Here is a 19,384-nt window from a genome sequence, read left to right as displayed (position 1 = left end):
AGTTCCTAAAGAAGCCAATCATTCTGAATTTCAAAGATAAAGTGAGATGCCAAAACTGTTCAGAGTCAAAAAGCTAAAAGCCCCGCTCATCTAATTAATACTTATCTTCATAGATGTTTTTGGAGTTCATTGCATATTCTCTTCTTTTTATCTTTGATCTTCAGCTGCTTGAGGACAAGCAACAATTTAAGTTTGGTGTTGTGATGAGCGGATAATTTGTACCCTTTTTGGCATTGTTTTTTAGTATGTTTTTAGTAGTTTTAGTTGTGTTCTTAGTATATTTTCATTAGTTTTTAGTTAAATTCACTTTTCTGGACTTTACTATATTTGTGTGTTTTTCTGTGATTTCAGGTATTTTCTGGCTGAAATTGAGGGCCTGAGTAAAATCTGATTCAGAGACTAAAAAGGACTGCAGATGCTGTTGGATTCTGACCTCCCTGCACTCGAAGTGGATTTTCTGGAGCTACAGAAGCCCAATTGGCGCGCTCTTCAACGGCTTTGGAAAGTAGACATCCTGGGCTTTCCAGCAATATATGATAGTCCATACTTTGCCCAAGATTTGATGGCCCAAACCGGCGTTCAAAGTCACCCTCAGAAATTCCAGCGTTAACGCCGGAACTGGCACCTAAATGGGAGTTAAACGCCCAAACTGGCAAAAAGCTGGCGTTTAACTCCAAGGAGAGTCTCTCACACGAAATGCTTCATTGCTCAGCCCAAGCACACACCAAGTGGCCCGGAAGTGGATTTTTATGTCATTTACTCATCTCTGTACACCCTAGGCTACTAGTTTTCTATAAGTAGGACCTTTTACTATTGTATTAAGAGCCTTTTTGATCATGTTTTTATGATTGAACTCACTTTGGGAGGCTGGCCATTCGGCCATGCCTAGACCTTGTTCTTATGTATTTTCAACGGTGGAGTTTCTACACACCATAGATTAGGGTGTGGAGCTCTGCTGTACCTCGAGTATTAATGCAATTACTATTGTTCTTCTATTCGATTCCGCTTGTTCTTTGTCCAAGATATCACTTGTTCTTCAACTTGATGAATGTGGTGATCCGTGACACTCATCATCATTCTCACTCATGAACAAAGTGACTGACAACCACTTCTGTTCTACAAGCAAATAAGGCTCTAGTGTTTATCTCTTGGATTCCTGATACACGATGCATGGTTGATCGCCTGACAACCGAGTGCTCGCCTGACAAACGAGCCAGCCATTCCGTGAGATCAGAGTCTTCGTGGTATAGGCGAGAACTGATGGCGGCATCAGAGAATCCGGAAGGTCTAAACCTTGTCTGGTATTCTGAGTAGGATTCAATGATTGAATGACTGTGACGTGCTTCAAACTCCTAGCAGGCGGGGCGTTAGTGACAGACGCAAAAGAATCACTGGATTCTATTCCGGCCTGACCGAGAACCGACAGCTGATTAGCCATATGCTGTGACAGCATAGGAACATTTTCACTGAGAGGATGGGAGGTAGCCACTGACAACGGTGAAACCCTACACAAGCTTGCCATGGAAAGGAGTAAGAAGGATTGGATGAAGACAGTAGGAAAGCAGAGAGAGACGGAAGGGAAGGCATCTTCATATGCTTATCTGAAGTTCCTACCAATGAATTACATAAGTACCTCTATCTTTATCTTTATGCTTTATTCGTATATCACTATACCCATTTGAGTCTGCCTGACTAAGATTTACAAGGTGACCATAGCTTGCTTCATACCAACAATCTCCGTGGGATCGACCCTTACTCGCGTAAGGTTTATTACTTGGACGACCCAGTGCACTTGCTGGTTAGTTGTGCAAAGTTGTGTTTATGCCATGGTATTGAGCACCAAGTTCTTGGGGCCATTACTAGGGATTATTTGAGTTGTGAAAAGTAGTGATCACAATTTCGCACACCAAGTTTTTGGCGCCGTTGCCGGGGATTGTTCGAGTATGGACAACTGACGGTTCATCTTGTTGCTTAGATTAGGTATTTTTTTTCAGAGTTCTTAAGAATGAATTCTAGTGTTTCAAGGTGATGTTCTTATCATCACCAAAGCTGATTGATTTTCATCAATTTAGCTCTTGAATGCAATGTCCTGCTGAAGCTTGGCTAGCCATGTCTAATTCCTTTAGACTAAAGCTTTAGACTAACATTGCATGATTCCTGGAATTCTCATTAAGAACTTTGATACCTTTATTTTCTTTTCACTTAATTTTCGAAAAATAAAACACAAAAAAAAAATTACAAAACCATAAAAAAACCAAAAAGATTTTATGTTTCTTGTTTGAGTCTAGTGTCTAATTTTAAGTTTGGTGTCTTGCATGTATTGTTTATTTGATCTTGGTTCTATTTTCAAGTCAATAGTACAGGGAACTGAAGATTCAGAACATGCAGTAGAGGAATTACACAGAAAAAGCTGGGCGTTCAAAACGCCCAGTGAAGAAGGACAGACTGGCGTTTAAACGCCAGCCAGGGTACCTGGTTGGGCGTTTAACGCCCAAAAAGTTAGCATTTTGGGCGTTAAACGCCAGAATGTGCACCATTCTGGGCGTTTAACGCCAAGATGGCACAAGGGGGAGGATTTTGTTTTCAAATCAATTTTTTTTCAAGTTTTCAAAGTTTTTCAAAATCAAATCTTTTTCATATCATATCTTTTCAATCAAATGTTTTCAAAATCAATTTCTTTCCTTTTTTAAAGATACTTGCTATCAATTAATGATTTGATTGAACATTTCAAGTATGTTGCCTTTTCTGTTGAGAAAGGTTTTGTTCATACCCTGACCGAGCTCTCCAAACTCGGTAAAGCTGATAGAAGGCCCGACCTCGACCTAAGGCCCACGATCGAGGTCGGACCTCGGACAAACAGGCCAAAGAAAGGCCCATCAGAAGGAACTAAGCCCAAAACCTAAAGGCCGAAAGGGCCTGGGAAAGGCGGTTCCGCAAAGATAGAGATGAATCTCCCAAAAGATAAGATAAGATAAGAATATCTTATCCAGGGATGATCGCAGCCAACTACTATAAATACACTGGAGCACCCAGGTATAACTCATACTCTAATTCTACTTGATATCTGCTTGGACCCATGCTAACTTAAGCATCGGAGTGTCATTGCAGTACACCCCCGCCGTTCAGCACAACCAGCTCGGGTCACAGACCCCCCACCTCGGGCCTTGCCAGAAGACCGAGCTACACGTTTCAGGTAACCCTCGGAACATTGGCGCCGTTGCCGGGGACCTGGAAGTCATCCCTTTACCATGGCGGACGACCCTCCCAACAATACCACGCTACATCAGAACAAGAAGAGGAAGTTGACACCGGAGAACGGCCGGACAGCCCTCTATCACCACGCACTCCAGAGAAACAAACAAATCGCCCAAAGACATCACCCCCAGACAAAGATCCACAAAATCCCGAAGAGAAAAAAGTTCGGAGATTCTGGAAACAGTTCGGGCACAACAAAGCCGCTGAGACAACTCGAAGAGGACGTAAAGAAGCAGAAGGAAACTGAACAGGATCTGAGAAGGGAAGCTCGCAAACGCAGAGAATTGGAAGAAAAACTGCGGAAGATAGAGGCCAACCTGAAAGATCGGACGGAACACGGCACCACTCCCAAAGCAACCATGATCCCTTCACACAAGAGATCATGAAAGAGAAGGTACCCGCGAAACTTCAAACCACCAGATATGGACCTCTACGACGGCACCACCGATCCAAGTCATCACCTCAGCAATTTCAGAAGCAGAATGTACTTAGTCGACGCCTCCGACGCGATTCGATGCAAGCCTTCCCCACCACTCTCACTAAGTCAGCCATGAAGTGGTTCGACAACCTGCCACCAGGATCAATCTCCAGCTTTGAAGACCTGACCAAAAAATTCTTAACAAGGTTCTCTATTCAAAAGGACAAGGCAAACATGCCCCCAGCCTACTCGGGATCAAACAAGGCAACCAAGAAACTCTCAGAGAGTACATGGAGCGATTCAACAAGGCCTGCCTGGACGTACAACACTTGCCCACGGAAGCAGCCATCATGGGACTAGCAAACGGCCTAAAGAAGGACCGTTTAGCCAATCCCTATCCAAAAGATACCCGACCTCCTTATACGAAGTACAAGAACGGGCAGGAAAGTATATCAACATGGAAGAAACCTCCCAGCTGAGAGACTCTTCCAGGAAGGAGTCAACCTACCCGCCCCGAGATCGAGATCGGGAACAGAAAAGAAAGAAGAATCCAACTCGGACAAGCCACGAAAATACCACAGCTACACTCCCCTCCGAGTCTCCCTGGTAGACGTCTACAGAAGTATGCCACACCGAGAAGATCCCACCACCCAAACCTCTGAAGCACAAGAGAGCAGGAAGAGATCGGTCCGAGTACTGCGAATATCACAGACTCTACGGCCACTCTACTAACGACTGCCACGACTTAAAGAATGTTATAGAAAAGCTAGCCAGAGAGGAAAACTCGACAGATACATAGCTGAGAAAGGAGAAGAAACCAGAAAGAGAAGACGGGGAGATAACGAAGATCGGCCGAGCAAACACGAACCCCGCGAACTCCTGAAAGGCACATACACATGATAAACGGAGGTTTCGCAGGGGGAGGGACATCCAAATCCTCACGGAAGAGACACCTCAAAGAAGTCTACCGTGTCCGAGAAGACAGCCCCTTACCCGAGTTACCTACTATCTCATTTACCCGAGAAGCGCTCTTGGAATAATACCCGGACACGACGACCCTATGGTGATCACCATCATCCTAGCCAACGCCAACTTACATCGAACCCTGATCGACCAAGGAAGCTCAGCAGATATCCTGTTCAAAGCAGCCTTCGACAAGCTCGGACTCGAAGAAAAGAGCTAAAAGCCTATCCCACCGACCTGTTTGGACTAGGAGATACCCGATCCCCCCTTGGGATACATCTCATTACACTACCTTTGGAAAAGGCGAGCAAACCAAAACACTAAGCATCGACTACATTGTAGTCGACGTCACTTCAGCATACAATGCCCTCATCGGACGACCAACCCTAAACAGACTAGCGGCTATAGTCTCGACCCCACACCTCTGTATGAAGTTCCCTACCGCCAAAGGGAATCGCTACCCTAAAAGGCGACCAAAAACTAGCACGACGATGCTACAACGAAAGTCTGAGCCTAAAAGGGAAAGAGGTCAACACAATAGAACTCGGGCGAGTCCAGCCCGAGAAGATCTTCGGCCACAACCAGAAGAAACCGAAAAGATCCAGATCGGGAACACACCCGAAAGTAACAAACTAGGGGCAAACCTCGAGGCAGGCCTAAAGGAGGAACTCACAACCCTCTTAAGGGAGAATTCCGACCTCTTCGCCTGAAAGCCTCCGATATACCAGGCATAAGCCCCGACCTGATGTGCCATAAGCTATCCGTATACCCGGGATCCCGACCTGTCCAACAAAGACGCAGGAAGCTCGGGCCCGAACGCATGCAAGCAATAGAAGAACAAGTGCAAGCACTACTAGATGCAGGGTTCATTAGGGAAGTAAAGTACCCCCTATGGCTCGCAAACGTGGTCCTAGTGAAGAAGCCCAATGGAAAATGGAGGATGTGCGTCGACTACACGGATCTCAACAAAGCCTGCCCCAAAGATCCATATCCACTACCGAACATCGACGCCTTAGTCGATGCCGCTTCGGGCTACAGATACCTCTCCTTCATGGATGCATACTCGGATACAATCAAATCCCGATGTATGGACCCGACCAAGAAAAGACCTCGTTCATAACCCCAAGGGCAAACTACTGCTACGTAGTAATGCCCTTCGGGCTGAAGAACGCAGGGCAACCTACCAGAGGCTAATGAACAAGTGTTCTCAGAACACATCGGGCTACAGCTAGAGGTGTACGTCGACGACATGCTAGTAAAGACACAAGAAGACAGAAACTTGGTCGCCGACCTCAGCAGCATCTTCGACACCCTCCGGAAACACAACATGAGACTTAACCCGACAAAGTGCACCTTCGCCGCAGAAGCCGGGAAGTTCTTAGGCTTCATGCTGACTCAGAGAGGCATCGAAGCAAACCCGGACAAATGCCAAGCAATACTCAATATGAAAAGCCCGACGGGTGTCAAAGAAGTACAACAACTAAATGGGAGACTAGCCGCCCTATCAAGATTCTTGGCAGGATCAGCGATAAGATCACTCCCTCTCTACTCACTCCTAAAGAAAGGGAAACCCTTCTCTTGGACCCCGGAATGCGAAAAGGCCTTCCAAGAATTCAAGGAATTCCTCGGGCAGCCACCAATCTTAACCCGACCTCTAAAAGGGAAGAGCTCGTACTATACCTGTCGGTCGGACATCGGCAGTCGCCTCGGCACTAATACGAGAAAATGAGGAGGGGCAACACCCCATATACTTCGTAAGCAAAGCACTACAAGGGGCCGAATTAAACTATCAGAAATAGAGAAATTCGCCTATGCACTAGTGTTCACAGCTCGGAGACTCCGCCCCTACTTTCAAGCCCACACCATCAAAGTCCGGACAAACCAACCCATGAGACACATCCTACAAAAGACAGACATGGCAGGACGAATCCTACAATGGGCGGTGGAATTGTCCGAGTTCGACCTCCACTATGAAGCCCGGACTGCCATAAAATCTCAATACCTAGCCGACTTCGTCGCAGAATACACTGAGACCCCGGGAACCCCACTCTCATGGAATCTGTATGTCGACGGATCCTCAAACAAAACAGGAAGCGGGGCCGGTGTTATACTCGAAAGCGATCAAGGAACACGGATTGAGCTATCCCTAAAATTCGAGTTCCAGGCCTCAAATAACCAAGCCGAATACGAAGCCCTACTAGCGGGACTAAAACTAGCCGAAGAGGTCAGAGCAAAGAGGATCACGATCTTCAGCGACTCCCAGGTCGTCACATCACAAGTAAATGGAGGCTACCAGGCCAAAGACCCTACTATGAAAAAATACCTGGACCAAACACAGGCGCAATTACGACACTTCCCAGAAATACAAATCCAGCACATACCCCGGGAGCAAAATGCCCGGGCAGACGCCCTCTCAAAACTTGCTAGCACCAGCCCGGAGGGAACAACAGAAGTCTCCTCCAAGAAACTCTACAATCCCCCTCCGTGTTAAGGGAGGAAGAAATACTAAATATATCCGGGCAACAACAGGATGGATAACCCCCATACTCAACTATCTGAAATCGGGAACTCTCCCCGCCGAAAGAAAAGAAGCTAAAAGGCTTACAAAAGACGCCCAGAACTACACGTTAATCCACGACGTATTATACAGAAGAGGATTCTCAAACCCCCTCCTGAGGTGCGTCCCGACCACAGAAACAAAGAGCGTCCTCGAAGAAGTCCACAAAGGCTGTGGGAACCATCTCGGAGCCCGGGCCCTGTCCAAAAAAATAGTCAGAGCCGGGTTCTACTGGCCGACCTTGCAAAGAGACGCGGCAGAGTTTGTGAAAATATGCCCCCCTGCCAAAAACACGCCAATTTTCACAAAGCACCGCCCGAAGACCTCATAAGCATCACCGCACCATGGCCCTTCGCAAAGTGGGGACTCGACCTACTCGGCCCATTCCCACAAGGACCGGGGCAAGTCAAGTACCTCATAGTAGGGGTCGACTACTTCACAAAGTGGATTGAGGCTGAACCCTTAGCCACTATTACGGCTCAGAAAAGCCGTAAATTCCTATACAAAAACATTGTCACGAGGTTCGGAGTCCCCTACTCCATCACAACAGACAATGGAAGACAGTTCACAGACACAAGTTTTCAGAACTTGGTGGCCGAGCTAAAAATCAAACAGCAGTTCACATCGGTCGAACACCCGCAAGCCAATGGACAAGCAGAGGCCGCAAATAAAGTCATCTTGGCCGGGTTAAAACGAAGACTCCAAGAGGCCAAAGGGGCATGGGCCGATGAACTCCCCCAGGTATTATGGGCATATCGGACAACCCCGCACTCTACAACAGGAGAATCCCCATTCCGAATAGCCTACGGAATGGAGGCAATGATTCCCGTCGAAATAGACGAAGGATCACCCAGAACCATCTTCTACAACGAAGGAGGCAACCCTCAGGCACAAAGGGAAGAACTCGACCTCCTACCCGAGGTCCGAGAAAGAGCCCGAATCAGAGAAGAAGTCTTAAAACGACGAACGGCCCTCAGATATAACCGAAAGGTGATAAACGAAGCTTCTCCACTCACGACCTGATTTTAATCCGAAACGACATCGGAACACAAAAATCGGGAGAAGGAAAGCTAGCCGCAAATTGGAAGGGGCCCTACAAAGTAACAGAAGTCTTAGGGACAGGCTACTACAAGATATCCGACCTAGAAGGCAATGAGCTGCCCAGAACCTGGCACGCCTGTAACCTAAGACGATACTACAGCTAGAAAAACTTAACCCGAGGTGTACTCTTTTTCCCCACGAGGGTTTTTTAATGAGACACCCGGTTAAGTAGGACACCCGACCTAGTCAAAAGGGTAAACACTTTGTACATATTCTTCTTTTTAATACTAATCAAATTTCTTTATTTTCTCTTTCTCGTTATAAAGCATATCCTAAAAAGTACCCCACCAAGGCGCATTAATTTATGCTCGGCAAAACGCAAAAAATCATTTGCCAAAGGCCATACGAGGTCGGCAAAGATGAAGCGACGAGGTTCAAATTAATGTGAGAAGTTATAAAAGTAACTCTGAAATGGCTCAAAAAGCCAAATAGAAAGAAGTTACAAAAATAACTTAAAAAAGGCCGACCAAACAACGAAGTCGGACCTGACCAAAGGGGTACTCAAGGATCCCGATGTCCGAGAATAAACTCGGACCCAAGAAAGAAGCTGGCAAAGAACCAGGACTACGAGAAAGTCAAGGCGCTAGCTAAAAAGTTGTTACCCAAAAACAACTAAAAAGCAAAAAGCGAGAAAGTCAAGGCGCTAGCTAAAAAGTTGTTACCCAAAAACAACTAAAAAGCAAAAAGCGAGAAAGTCAAGGCGCTAGCTAAAAAGTTGTTACCCAAAAACAACTAAAAAGCAAAAAGCGAGAAAGTCAAGGCGCTAGCTAAAAAGTTGTTACCCAAAAACAACTAAAAAGCAAAAAGCGAGAAAGTCAAGGCGCTAGCTAAAAGTTGTTACCCAAAAACAACTAAAAAGCAAAAAGCGAGAAGTCAAAGCGCTAGCTAAAAAGTTGTTACCCAAAAACAACTAAAAAAGCAAAAAGCGAGAAGTCAAAACGCTAGCTAAAAAGTTGTTACCCGAGAACAACTAAAAAGCATAAAAGCGGAACGAGACAATCGAAACACAAAGCATGGCATAATAAAGCTACAAGAGTAGCTAAAATAGCAGAACAGGTGTCCAAAATGTTTGCAGAAAACATCCAAAAAACAAAAAGCCCACAGGTCGGGCAAAGGCACAAAAAGTACAAAAAATTACAGAGGATCAAGGCCCTTTCCAGACTCCGCATCAACACCTGGCTGAAACATGGATATCGGACTGCAGGAACAGCACCATCGCTTGGAACCTCCATACCAACTCTATCCTCGGCCAAAGGTGAAGTCGGGTTCACGACCGGAGCCTCGGGGTCGGACACCGGAGCCTTGGGGTCGGACATCGGAACCTCATCCTCAACAGGGGCAGGAACAATCTTCCCCTCCACAACCATGTTATCCGTACTGAACAAACTGAGATCCAATTCGGGAGCAAGAACCCGGACCTGATCCCTCAAATTCACAAACATAGCATCCATACCCTTGGCCACATTATCTTCCAGCTCATAAAGTCATCCCGAGCAGATTGCAGCTTCTCCTTCGTCTCCACAAGCTCAGCATACAGCTTGGTATAGTTCTCCGTCGCCACCCTCGCCACCTCCTCAGACGTCTTCACCACCGCCACAGCCGCGGTAGCCCTAGTCTTCTCTTCCTCCAAAGACTCCTCCAGCTCGGCAATCCTAGCATCCTTCAGCTGACTAACCTTATCAAGCTCGGACCGGGCCTTCTCAAGTCGGGAGCTGGTCGCCCCAAGGGGAGCTTTCTTAAACTCCCGAGCAATGGCGGCATGAAGGCTAGCCATCCGAACACAACTCCGCGCCATATACTGAAAGTGATGCTCCATGGACGCATCATCAGTAGAAATAAAAGTCTGAGGAAGAATGTGCTGCTCAACCCAACCCAGAGCATCGAAATCCTTGTCATTGAAACCAGCAGGCTCTCGGGAAGTCTTCAGTTTCTTGGGGGAGGACCCGAGGTCGAGGTCGGGAAAGCTGACCGGGTCCGGAGGTCGGAGGATCCTGAGTTATAGCTCGGAACTGAGGGACCGGAATGGTCTTCGACCGAGTCTGAACACCAATTGTAGTCTTCTGCAGAGAAGGTCGGGGAGAAGCTTCAGCCTCGATATTCCGAGATGCCGCAGATTTCTTCGCTCGACGGAGAAACTTCATAGAATCAGCCTGAGAAGACATCTCTGCAGAAACGAAACAAAGAGGTTATCAAACAGAAAGATCAAAACAAAGTCAAAATATGAAAATGAAATCTCAAAAAGAGGTCGGGAACTACCTAACTCGGAACGGAGAAGGCTTGGATCTCCCAACATTTTCTTCGTATCCAAGTGAGGTGCCCGACCCCATAGACTGCTCAACACACCAACGAAAGCCTGTTCCACCTCATCTAGACTCTCGAAAGTGTACTTAACCGACACCACACTCTCTTGCCAACAAAGAGGAAACGAAGGCTCCCCACTCTCATCTAAGAAAAAAGGTCGGACATCTCCAACAGCCCGGACTTTGAAGTAATAGTTTTTGAAATCGTGAACGACTCATCATACAAAGTGCAAAATTTCCTACCCTGGTTAGCCCTAAACGAAACCCAGGACACCTTCCCAGCACCCGACCCCGGCTTCGTCAGTACAAACAGATAAGAAAAAAGAGAAACAGAAGGGGGACGCCTAAAATCTGACACAAAAGTTGGAAAAGCTTTAAAAACGCCCAAGAGTTCGAATGGAGTTGTGTAGGGGCAAGGTTACAAGACCAAAGGACCTCGGATTCCAGGTCGGTGAAAGGAAGACGGACACCTAGCTTGGAGAAGAAACAATCATAAGCATAGAAGAAAAGTTTCTCGGAACTCTCTAACGGCGGAAAACACACCCTCTCCTCGGACTCCGGGGCTGCTAACTCGTAATCCCGCTCAGACTCCCTGTTCTCACAAATACTACACTCCCTACGGAACCTAATCAGATACTCAGAATCTACAACAGACGGGACCCTTAAAGGAGCAGATCTACCCAACCTAGACCACTCGGAATCTTGGTCGACATTGCTTGAAACACCTTTCGAGACATAAAAAAATCTTGCCTACAAAGAAAGAATACAACAGCAAGACAAAATCACACAAAGGCAGAAAAACCAAATTCAACAAAAACAAAAGAAAGCAAAGTTCTTTTACAAACAAGAGGCAGCAACTCGAATAACAAAAATGGATCGGAGAAAAGAGTCCCCCCACACACACATACAAAGCAATAGCGGCGCCTCTTTTCGGGGCAACCCGGGCATAGAAGATATCAGAAAAAAGAAGCGTACGAAGAATAAAAGCGAAAAAAGCAAACCTGGAAAAGAAGAAAGCGACGAGCTCCGACGAAAGGAAAAACGGCGGCGCAGAAAAGAACTCTGAAAAAACGCACAAAAATGGAAGACGAAGAACAGAGAGAAAGAAGAGAAGATGCTCGAAAAGAAGTGATGAATAAACAAAGAAAAATGAAGAAAGGGGCAAATAAATAAAGCCTCCACAGAGCGCCGCACGGAAATCGAGGAAGAAACGGTAACAAGCAATAAATGCTGAAACGACCGTTTTCAAATTTTGAAAAACTACTATGCCCGAGCTCGACCTTCCGAAAAAAGACGAACTCGGGCAGGGCACTGTTCATACCCTGACCGAGCTCTCCAAACTCGGTAAAGCTGATAGAAGGCCCGACCTCGACCTAAGGCCCACGATCGAGGTCGGACCTCAAAGAAAGGCCCATCAGAAGGAACTAAGCCTAAAGGCGAAAGGGCCTGGGAAAGGCGGTTCCGCAAAGATAGAGATGAATCTCCCAAAAGATAAGATAAGATAAGAATATCTTATCCAGGGATGATCGCAGCCAACTACTATAAATACACTGGAGCACCCAGGTATAACTCATACTCTAATTCTACTTGATATCTGCTTGGACCCATGCTAACTTAAGCATCGGAGTGTCATTGCAGGTACAACCCCCCGCCGTTCAGCACAACCAGCTCGGGTCACAGACCCCCCACCTCGGGCCTTGCCAGAAGACCGAGCTACACGTTTCAGGTAACCCTCGGAACAGGTTTAATGTTTGAATCATATCTTTTCTTGTTAGGCAAGTCATCATTTTTTAAAATCAAATCTTTTTTTTTAAAATTGTTTTCAAATCATATCTTCTCAATCACATTTTTTTAAATCAATCATATCTTCTTAACCTCATCTTTTTCAAAATAGTTTTCAATCAAATCTTTTTGATTTCTAATTTCAAAATCTTTTTCAAAAATCACGTGATTTCTTTCCCACTCTTATTTTCGAAAATTAATTAGTGTTTTTCAAAATGTTTTCAATCTCTTTAACTTAATTTTCGAAAAAGCCCCTCCTCTCTTCCCACATCCTTTTATTTATGGAGTACCACTCCTTCTCAATGCACAATTCGAACTCTATCTGATTAAGTTCGAATTCTTCTACCTCTTTCTTCTATTTTTCTGTTCTTCTGACACCTCAAGGAATCTCTATACTGTGACATAGAGGATTCCACATTTTCTTGTTCTCTTCTCTTTCATATGAGCAGGAGCAGAGACAAAGGCATTCTTGTTGAAGCTGACCCTGAACATGAAAGGACCTTGAAGCGAAAGCTAAGAGAAGCTAAGGCACAATTCTCTATAGAGGACCTAACAGAAATCTTCAAAGAAGAAGAACCCATGGCAGCCGAAAACAACAACAATGCAAACAATGCAAGGAAGGTGCTGGGTGACTTTACTGCACCTACTCCCGACTTCTATGGGAGAAGCATCTCTATCCCTGCCATTGGAGCAAACAACTTTGAGCTTAAGCCTCAATTAGTTTCTCTAATGCAACAGAATTGCAAGTTCCATGGACTTCCATTGGAAGATCCTCATCAATTTTTAGCTGAATTCTTGCAAATCTGTGACACTGTCAAGACTAATGGGGTAGACCCTGAGGTCTACAGACTTATGCTATTCCCTTTTGCTGTAAGAGACAGAGCTAGGACATGGTTGGACTCACAACCTAAAGAAAACCTGGACTCATGGGAAAAGCTAGTCAATGCCTTCTTGGCAAAGTTCTTTCCACCTCAAAAATTGAGTAAGCTTAGAGTGGAAGTCCAAACCTTCAGACAGAAGAATGGAGAATCCCTCTATGAAGCTTGGGAAAGATACAAACAATTGATCAGAAAATGTCCTTCTGACATGCTTTCTGAATGGAGCATCATATGTATTTTCTATGATGGTCTTTCTGAACTATCCAAGATGTCTTTGGATAGCTCTGCTGGAGGATCTCTTCATCTGAAGAAGACGCCTACAGAAGCTCAAGAGCTAATTGAAATGGTTGCAAATAACCAATTCATGTACACTTCTGAAAGGAATCCTGTGAACAATGGGACTAATCAGAAGAAAGGAGTTCTTGAGATTGATGCTCTGAATGCCATTTTGGCTCAGAACAAGATATTGACTCAACAAGTCAATTTGATTTCTCAAAGTCTGTCTGGAATGCAAAATGCACCAAGCAGTACTAAGGATGCTTCATCTGAAGAAGAAGCCTATGATCCTGAGAACCCTTCAATGGAAGAGGTGAATTACCTAGGAGAACCCTATGGAAACACCTATAATTCTTCATGGAGAAATCACCCAAATTTCTCATGGAAGAATCAAGAAAGACCTCAACAAGGTTTTAACAACAATAATGGTGGAAGAAATAGGTTTAGCAATGGCAAGCCTTTTCCATCATCTTCTCAGCAACAGACAGAGAATTCTAAGCAGAACCCCTCTGACTTAGCAACTATGGTCTCTGATCTAATCAAAACCACTCAAAGTTTCATGACTGAAATAAGGTCCTCCATTAGGAATTTGGAGGCACAAGTGGGACAGCTGAGCAAGAAAGTTACTAAACTCCCTCCTAGTACTCTCCCAAGCAACACAGAAGAAAATCCAAAAGGAGAGTGCAAGGCCATCAACATGGCCGAATTTGGAGAGGAAGGAGAGAAAGTGAACGCCACTGAGGAAGACCTCAATGGGCGTGCACTGACCTCCATTGAGTCCCCCAATGAGGAACCATGGGAATCTGAGGCTCAAAATGAGACCATAGAGACTCCATTGGACTTACTTCTGCCTTTCATGAGCTCTGTTGAGTATTCTTCCTCTGAAGAGGATGAGTATGTCACTGAAGAGCAAGTTGCTAAATACCTTGGAGCAATCATGAAGCTAAATGACAAGTTATTTGGAAATGAGACTTGGGAGAATGAACCTCCTTTGCTCACCAAAGAACTGGATGACTTGTCTAGGCAGAAATTACCTCAAAAGAGACAAGATCCTGGGATGTTTTCAATACCTTGTACCATAGGCACCATGACCTTCAAGAAGGCTCTGTGTGACTTAGGGTCAAGTGTAAACCTCATGCCTCTCTCTGTAATGGAAAAGCTAGGGATCTTTAAGGTGCAAGCTGCAAGAATCTCATTAGAGATGGCAGACAACTCAAGTAAACAAGCTCATGGACTTGTAGAGGATGTTTTGGTGAAGATTGAAAACCATTACATCCCTGCTGATTTCATAGTCCTAGAGACTGGGAAGTGCATGGATGAAACCATCATCCTTGGCAGACCCTTCCTAGCCACAGCAAAGGCTGTGATTGATGTTGATAGGGGCGAACTGATCATTCAAGTGAATGAAGAATCCTTTGTATTTAAGGCTCAAGGATATCCCTCTGTCACCATGGAGAGGAAGCATGAAGAGCTTCTCTCAAATCAGAGTCAAACAGAGCCCCCACAGTCAAACTTTAAGTTTGGTGTTGGGAGGCCACAACCAAACTCTAAGTTTGGTGTTGAAATCCCACATTCAAACTCTAAGTTTGGTGTTGGGAGGTTCCAACATTGCTCTGAGAAAATATGAGGCTCCATGAGAGCCATCTGTCAAGCTACTGACATTAAAGAAGCGCTTGTTGGGAGGCAACCCAATGTTATATTTTATCTATTTCTCTTTGTTATTTTATATTTTTTGTAGGTTGATGATCATAAGAAGACACAAAATCAATTGAAAAAGCAAAAACAGAATGAAAAACAGGAAGAAAAACAGCACACCCTGGAGGAAGAACCCACTGGCGTTTAAACGCCAGTGAGGCTAGCAGTTGGGCGTTTAACGCCCAGTCTGGCACCATTCTGGGCGTTTAACGCCAGAAAGGGGCACCAGACTGGCGTTAAACGCCAGAAAAGGGTAAGAACCTGGCGTTAAATGCGAGGAATGGGCACCAGCCCGGCGTTTAACGCCAGAAATGGCTCAAAACGTGATTTTGAATGCCATTTGGTGCAAGGATGACTTTTCCTTGACACCACAGGATCTGTGGACCCCACAGGATCCCCACCAACCCCACCACTCTCTCTCTCTTCTTCACCCATCACCTCCATACCTCTTCCCCAAAAACCCTTCACCTATCTAATCCCTTCTTTCTCTTCACCACTCACATCCATCCTTCATAAAACCCCACCTACCTCACCATTCAAATTCAAACCACTTTTCCTACCAAACCCACCCATCAATGGCCGAACCATGACCCCCCCTCTCCTATATAAACCCTTCTTCACCCCTTCATTTTCACACAACCTAAACACCACTTCTCCCCCTCTTTGGCCGAACACATAGCCATTCCCTTCTTCCTCATTTCTTCTTCTTCTACTCTCTTCTTTCTTCTTTTGCTCGAGGACGAGCAAACCTTTTAAGTTTGGTGTGGTAAAAGCATTGCTTTTTCGTTTTTCCATAACCATTTATGGCATCCAAGGCCGGAGAAACCTCTAGAAAGAGGAAAGGGAAGGCAAAAGCTTCTACCTCCGAGTCATGGGAGATGGAGAGATTCATCTCAAGGGTGCATCAAGACCACTTCTATGAAGTTGTGGCCTTGAAGAAGGTGATCCCCGAGGTCCCTTTTTCACTCAAAAAGAGTGAATATCCGGAGATCCGACATGAGATCCGAAGAAGAGGTTGGGAAATTCTTACCAACCCCATTCAACAAGTCGGAATCTTGATGGTTCAAGAGTTCTATGCCAATGCATGGATCACCAAGAACCATGATCAAAGTGTGAACCCGGATCCAAAGAATTATCTTACTATGGTTCGGGGGAAATACTTGGATTTTAGTCCGGAAAATGTAAGGTTGGCATTCAACTTGCCTATGATGCAAGGAGATGAACATCCTTACACTAGAAGGGTCAACTTTGATCAAAGGTTGGACCAAGTCCTCACAGTCATATGTGAAGAGGGCGCCCAATGGAAGAGAGATTCAAGAGGGAAGCCGGTTCAATTGAGAAGGCATGACCTCAAACCCGTGGCTAGAGGATGGTTGGAGTTTATCCAACGCTCAATCATTCCCACTAGCAACCGGTCCGAAGTTACTCTAGACCGGGCCATCATGATTCATAGCATCATGATTGGAGAAGAAGTGGAAGTTCATGAGGTTATAGCCCAAGAACTCTATAAGGTGGCGGACAAGTCCTCTACCTTAGCAAGGTTAGCCTTTCCTCATCTCATTTGTCACCTCTGTTATTCAGTTGGAGTTGACATAGAGGGAGACATCCCCATTGATGAGGATAAGCCCATCACTAAGAAAAGGATGGAGCAGACAAGAGACCCCTCTCATCATGAGATCCCTGAGATGCCCCAAGGGATGCACTTTCCTCCACAAAACTATTGGGAGCAACTGAACACCTCCCTAGGAGAACTAAGTTCCAACATGGGACAACTAAGGGTGGAGCATCAAGAACACTCCATCATCCTCCATGAAATTAGAGAAGATCAAAGAATCATGAGAGTGGAACAACAAAGACAAGGAAGAGACATTGAGGAGCTCAAGCACTCCATAGGATCTTCAAAAGGAAGAAAGAGCCGCCATCACTAAGGTGGACCCGTTCTTTAATCTCCTTGTTCTCTATTTTCTATTTTTCGAAAATTAATGCTTATGTTTGTCCATGTTTGTGTCTTGTGATCATTAGTGTCAAAGTGTCTATGCCTTAAAGTTATGAATGTCCTATGAATCCATCACCTTTCTTAAATAAACAAATGTTCTTAAATTGAAAAAGAAAAAGAATTGCATGAATTTTGAATTTTATAACAGTTTAATTATTTTGATGTGGTGGCAATATTTTTGTCTTCTGAATGTATGCTTAAACAGTGCATATGTCTTTTGAATTTGTGGTTCATGAATGTTGGCTCTTGAAAGAATGATGAAAAAGGAGACATGTTACTGAGGATCTGAAAAATCATAAAAATGATTCTTGAAGCAAGAAAAAGCAGTGAATACAAAAAAAAAAAAAGAGAAAGAAAACTGAAAAAAAAAAGAAAGAGAAAAAAAAAGAAAAAGAAAGAATAAAGTTGTGATCCAAGGCAAAAAGAGTGTGCTTAAGAACCCTGGACACCTCTAATTGGGGACTCTAGCAAAGCTGAGTCACAATCTGAAAAGGTTCACCCAATTATGTGTCTGTGGCATGTATGTATCCGGTGGTAATACTGGAAGACAGAGTGCTTTGGGCCACGGCCAAGACTCATCAAGTAGATGTGTTCAAGAATCATCATACTTAACTAGGAGAATCAATAACACTATCTGGATTCTGAGTTCCTAAAGAAGCCAATCATTCTGAATTTCAAAGGATAAAGTGAGATGCCAAAACTGTTCAGAGGCAAAAAGCTAAAAGCCCCGCTCATCTAATTAATACTGATCTTCATAGATGTTTTTGGAGTTCATTGCATATTCTCTTCTTTTTATCTTATTTGATCTTCAGTTGCTTGAGGACAAGCAACAATTTAAGTTTGGTGTTGTGATGAGCGGATAATTTGTACCCTTTTTGGCATTGTTTTTAGTATGTTTTTAGTAGTTTTAGTTGAGTTCTTAGTATATTTTCATTAGTTTTTAGTTAAAATTCACTTTTCTGGACTTTACTATGAGTTTGTGTGTTTTTTTGTGATTTCAAGTATTTTCTGGCTGAAATTGAGGGACCTGAGCAAAAATCTGATTCAGAGACTGAAAAGGACTGCAGATGCTGTTGGATTCTGACCTCCCTGCACTCGAAGTAGATTTTCTGGAGCTACAGAAGCCCAATTGGCGCGCTCTCAACGGCGTTGGAAAGTAGACATCCTGGGCTTTCCAGCAATATATGATAGTCCATACTTTGCCCAAGATTTGATGGCCCAAACCGGCGTTCAAAGTCACCCTCAGAAATTCCAGCGTTAAACGCCGGAACTGGCACCTAAATGGGAGTTAAACGCCCAAACTGGCATAAAAGCTGGCGTTTAACTCCAAGGAGAGTCTCTACACGAAAATGCTTCATTGCTCAGCCCAAGCACACACCAAGTGGGCCTGGAAGTGGATTTTTATGTCATTTACTCATCTCTGTACACCCTAGGCTACTAGTTTTCTATAAGTAGGACCTTTTACTATTGTATTAAGAGCCTTTTTGATCATGTTTTTATGATTGAACTCACTTTGGGAGGCTGGCCATTCGGCCATGCCTAGACCTTGTTCTTTTGTATTTTCAACGGTGGAGTTTCTACACACCATAGATTAAGGTGTGGAGCTCTGCTGTACCTCGAGTATTAATGCAATTACTATTGTTCTTCTATTCAATTCCGCTTGTTCTTTGTCCAAGATATCACTTGTTCTTCAACTTGATGAATGTGGTGATCCGTGACACTCATCATCATTCTCACTCATGAACAAAGTGACTGACAACCACTTCTGTTCTACAAGCAAATAAGGCTCTAGTGTTTATCTCTTGGATTCCTGATACACGATGCATGGTTGATCGCCTGACAACCGAGTGCTCGCCTGACAAACGAGCCAGCCATTCCGTGAGATTAGAGTCTTCGTGGTATAGGCGAGAACTGATGGCGGCATTCAAGAGAATCCGGAAGGTCTAAACCTTGTCTGTGGTATTCTGAGTAGGATTTAATGATTGAATGACTGTGACATGCTTCAAACTCCTAGCAGGCGGGGCGTTAGTGACAGACGCAAAAGAATCACTGGATTCTATTCCGGCCTGACCGAGAACCGACAGCTGATTAGCCATATGCTGTGACAGAGCATAGGAACATTTTCACTGAGAGGATGGGAGGTAGCCACTGACAACGGTGAAA

The 19,384-nt window shown here is 44.7% G+C and overlaps 1 non-coding gene across 1 annotated transcript; it reads right to left on the bottom strand.

Annotated features, from left to right (window-relative positions):
- Positions 1–13,360: 13,360 nt before the first annotated feature.
- On the bottom strand, positions 13,361–13,468 carry LOC130937538 (small nucleolar RNA R71). The gene has a single exon (XR_009068753.1). It is a non-coding gene; the product is annotated as a small nucleolar RNA R71 (small nucleolar RNA).
- Between the last annotated feature and the right edge of the window lie 5,916 nt (positions 13,469–19,384).

Source organism: Arachis stenosperma, chromosome 6, assembly GCF_014773155.1.
Source record: "Arachis stenosperma cultivar V10309 chromosome 6, arast.V10309.gnm1.PFL2, whole genome shotgun sequence".
Classification (NCBI taxonomy): domain Eukaryota; kingdom Viridiplantae; phylum Streptophyta; class Magnoliopsida; order Fabales; family Fabaceae; genus Arachis; species Arachis stenosperma.
This window is presented reverse-complemented; position numbering and strand designations above follow the sequence as displayed.